Below are 4675 nucleotides of genomic sequence, written 5' to 3'. Positions count from 1 at the left end.
GTGTCAGAAGGACGAAAGGTCGGTGTCAGGAGGATGAAAGGCCGGTGTTTGGAGGACGCAAGACCGGTGTCAGAAGGACGAAAGGCCGGTGTTAGGAGGGCGTAAGGTCGGTGTTTGGAGGACGAAAAAGAGTCGGTTTAAGGTCGTCAGGAGGAGGGAAGGAACGAAAGGCGGTGTCAGGTGACGCCTCAAAAGGACGGTGTCAGCGTGGACGCATATAGAACGTGTCAAGAGGACGTCGGGCAGGTACGTCAGGCCGGGCAGCTCACGGTGTCACGGACGGAGTGTGACGCGGACGGATAGAAGAAATCTTCCTTTGTTATTTCAGGGTTGGATCAAGAGTTTCCCGCTCTTAAAATCCGTTTGATGATTTTTATTTTGCGAACCTTTTTCCTTCGGCGGAAAGAGGCTAGGGTTAAACACTGCAGGAGATCCTGAACGAAGAGAGCACCTCAAGAGCCCCTTTCTCATAGCACCCTTGCGACAGGGCAGCCGCTTAGAGATCCCAAGACGCTCGCCGCATCGCTTCGCTCGCTCGGCGGGCGCAGGACAGCAGGCAGGAGACAGGGGTTATCCGTGGGCGGGTCGCGGGGATAGAAACTCGGGCCCCCCCCGCTCCTTCCTCTGCCAAGGTCAGCGCAATTAGCTCGCTTCAGTTCACTTTCGAGAGCGCTCAGTAACAGCAGCAAGCACCAGCTGGCCACTGGTCAGACCGGGTCAGCAGGTGTTGGACGTACGTCGTGACCTACGCCTGCCCTGGAAGCTGTATGCCACGAAAGGTCACTTGCTTCGGTGTATGTATGGCGGCTGGGACGGTGGGTTTTTTTTTTTGTCTGAGCGGCTCCGGAACTCCACTCGAGATACGCGCACACTCGTCGCTAAAAGTGACATCAGCGGACCTACCGTCTGAGCCGGCTTCAGTCTTTCGGGAAGTAGTACAGGACGCGTCGACTGACTGACTATCGCCCTCCGCTTCTTAAATGTCCATTAAACACATTACGTAAAACCAGCGCAGCTTTGAGATCGGGAGGTCACTTATCTCGAAGCGTTATCGCATTTATCTTCAAAGACAGACATGCGAGATACTACAACCTGAGTGGGAGGGATGGGGGGGAGGGAGGGGGGAGGGAGGGAAGGGAGAGGGAGGGGAGGGAGGGAGGAAGAGGAGGGAAGGGAGGGCGGGGCGGGAGGGGGCGGGGGGGGGAGGGAGTGGGGTGGGGGGAGGGAGGGAGGGGGGAGAGGAAAGAGGGAGGGGGAGGGAAAGGGAGAGGGGAGGGAGCCCCAGCAGGAGGGACGAGAGGGAGAGAAAGATAGATTTACAGAATCCTTATCATCTAAAAGGCACTCGAGATATCACAAAGTGGGTCGCCCTGGCGTTTCTCTGCAGTGGTGTCCCCTTTGCATGTCACGCGAAAACGGGGTGAATATCAACAAAAACAACAACAACAATCATCAGCACGAAGGCACGGGCGTTTGTTTCCGAGGTTATATGTAAGGCTCACTGATGTTCTTCGGGAAGACTTTTGTCCTGCGATTATTTCCCCTCTGTGTAGCTGGTGAGACGGGCTTCTCATCTGCGGAAGACGAAAAAATACAAAGGATGAAGCAAAGCACAGTAGCAAACAGGAATCTTTGGAGGCGAGGGAAGAGCAAGGGTGGATGCCCTCGCTACCCCTGCTACCCCTCCTCCTCCTCCCCTCCTCTCCACCCCCCTCCTCCTCCTCCTCCTCCTCCTCCCCCCCAAAACCTCCCTCAGCCCTACGTTCTTAACTGATAACAAAGACACTTACCGAGATTTGAAAAAAGGACAAAAAAAAAGACAAAAAAACACGACCGAAAACACAACAACATTTATCTTCGGGAAATTCCACAGCTGGAGTATGTGATCATCCGTGGAATCTCAAACGTGGGCCACGTCTTCCTATCAATAATCAAAACTTCTTATCAATACTCCCAAAGCAGAACGTCAGATCATGATGTTGTCCAGATTATCACCTCGGTCTGGGTCATGTGTGTAGGCGACAAGTCTTTTCAACATCAACACAAAACCTGATTCTCTGGGCGTGCGCGTTAAAAGACCATTATGTATATAAATGTGTAAATTCGCCAGTGATTATTTGTTCCTGTCACTTTGCTCTTTATTATCAGCTGTAACAAAGGGTGAGTGGATGTAGATTAAATTGTTGCTTGTTAGTAGTACGAAAGCTTTTAAAGGACAATAAATAAGTAAAAAAAAGAAAAAGATAAAATTTGAACACACAAAAATACACAAACTAAATATATACTAGCATACCTGTTTACGTAAATTGATGCATAAATAAACATATGCAGAGTGTTTGGGGAGAGACGAGAGAGGGGATGAGAGAGAGAGAGGAGAGGGGATGCAGAGAAGGAGACAAGAGAGGATGAAGAAGGGAGAGGTTGGGAGGAGAGAGGTGGAGAGGGAGAGGCTATTGAAGACGAGAGAGAGAGAGAGAGAGGAGGAAAGAGGAGGGAGGAGATGAGAGAGAGAGAGGAAGTGGATTGGAGAAGAGAGGGGGCGGGGGGGAGAGAGAGAAGAGGAGATGTGGAGAGGAGAAGAGAGAGGAAGAGAGGAGAGACGAAGAGAGGAGAGAGAAGAGGAGAGAGGTGAGAGAGAGAGAAAGTGAGAGAGAGATAGAGGGGGAAAAGAGAGAGAAGAGAAAAAGAGAGAGAGAAGAGAAGATGAGAGGAGAGGGATAGGAGAGAGGAGTAGAGAGAGAGATGGAGGAGGGAGGAAGAGAGATGAGGTGAGGAGGAGAGAGAGAGGAGGGAGTAGAGGGGAGAGTGAGGAGGATGAGAATGGCGAAGCGGGAGGAGGATGAGGGATGAGACAGGTGGAGTGAGAGAGAAGATTGAGAGGGAGTGAAGAGATGCGGGGTTGAGATGGAAAGAAGATCCGAGGAGAGAGAGAGAGGAGATGAGGGGAGATGAGGAGGAGGGGGAGGAGAGAGAGAGAGAGAGGTGAGCGGAGAGAGAGGAGAGCGGAGAGAGAAGGGGGTGAGAGCGGAGAGAGAGAGAGAGAGAGAGAGAGAGAGAGAGAAAGAGAGAGAGAAAGAAAGAGAAAGAAAGAGAAAGAAAGAACGACAAAGAAAAACAAAAAGAGACAGATACAGACAGACATAAAGCATACATATAAACATGAAACAAACACACAAATGGGCGCTTACGCAAAACAAGGAGACCCAAAAAGAAAGACAACAACAACCGTAGAGCGACGTCGTAAAAGTGGAAACCGAACCGAAAGTAATTTAGTGTTATATCACAACAGTGTGCGACACATCAAGACCACCTTGCAACGGAGGAGGAGGAGGAGGAGGAGGAGGAGGAGGAAGAGGAGGAGGGGGAGGAGGAAGGAAGAGGAGGAGGAGGGAGGGGAAGGAGGAAGGTAAGGCGGGAGGGGAGGGGGGAGTGGAGAGGGGAGAAGGGGGGGAGGAGGGGGAGGAGAGGAGGAGGGGAAGGGGAGGAGGAGGAGGGGTGAGGGGGGGAGGGGGAGGGCGAGAGGAGGGGGAGGGTGGAGGAAGGAGGAGGGAGGGGGAGGAGGAGGAGTGGGGAGGAGGGGGAGGGGTAGGGAGAAGGAAAGGGAGAGAGGGGAGAGGGAATAAGCGAGAGGGAAAAGAGGGGAGAGGGGGGGGAGGGGGAGGAGGAGGAGGAAAAGGAGGTAGAGGAGGAGGAGGAGGAGGAAGGGATGAGAGTAGGAGGAGGAGGTACGAGAAAGGATGAGGAGAAGGGAAGGGGGAGAAAAGAGGAGGGGAAAAGGGAAAGAAAATGAGTGGGAAAAAAGAGGGACTATGGAGGGAGAAGAGGGGGGAGAAGATGGGTAGGAGGGAGGAAGGGAGGGAGAGAAAGAAGGAGGAGAGGGGAGGAGGGGAGAAGGAAGGAGAGGGTGAAGAGGACGGAGAATGAAAGAAGAGATAGGAGGAGAAAAGGAGAGAAGGCAACTGGAGGATATAGGAGGAGGGGAAGAGAAGAATGAAGATAGAAAAGGCACGAAAATGGAACAGAGGAATAAGTGGAAGAGGAGGATGAGGTAACAGAAGAGTGTGGGGGAAGAGAAAGAGTAAGTGGGGGGAGGGAGAAGGAAAAATGGCGGAGGAGGGCAGGAGGGAGGAAGAGGTGGAAAGAAGCGGAGAAAAAGAAAAAAATTGAAAGAAGAAGAGGAGGTAAGAGGTTGCAGGCATAGGTGTCGACTGAGGGGGAAGGGCAGAGGGGAGTGTGTGGGGGAGGTGGGGGGTGGGTGGGGGTAGGGGGGGGTTAGGGTATAAAGAGGGGGGGTAGGGCTAAGGGGGAGTGGGGCAGAGGGGTAGGAGAAAAGAAGAAGGATAGTAGGGGATAGTGGTGGGGGGGGCCGAAGGGGCCCCAGAGGGGGGGAGGCAGCGGGGGAAAAAGGTGGGGGATGCTCCTTTGCCAGCAGTAAAGGTTACTCCAACAGCGTGTTGTAAGGTTGTAATGTAAAACCCCATACTCTGTTTTTGCGGTTACACGTGTTTGGGTTTTGGTGTGTGTCCGTGTGTTGTGCGTTGTGGATTTGTGTGTGTGTTTGCCCGTTGTTGTGTTTGGGTGTGTTGAGGTGCGCGAACATATGGTACCAAAAACCGGACCATGTGTAGTCGTGCCTGCATAATGTTTATACATATGACATCTATGTGTGCTTGAA

The sequence above is a fragment of the Penaeus japonicus genome, unplaced genomic scaffold (assembly GCF_977035675.1).
Source record: "Penaeus japonicus unplaced genomic scaffold, GWHDUDI00000001_assembly GWHDUDI00000023, whole genome shotgun sequence".
Lineage (NCBI taxonomy): Eukaryota > Metazoa > Arthropoda > Malacostraca > Decapoda > Penaeidae > Penaeus > Penaeus japonicus.
The sequence above is the reverse complement of the archived record's forward strand: the minus strand, read 5'-3'. Positions refer to the sequence as shown.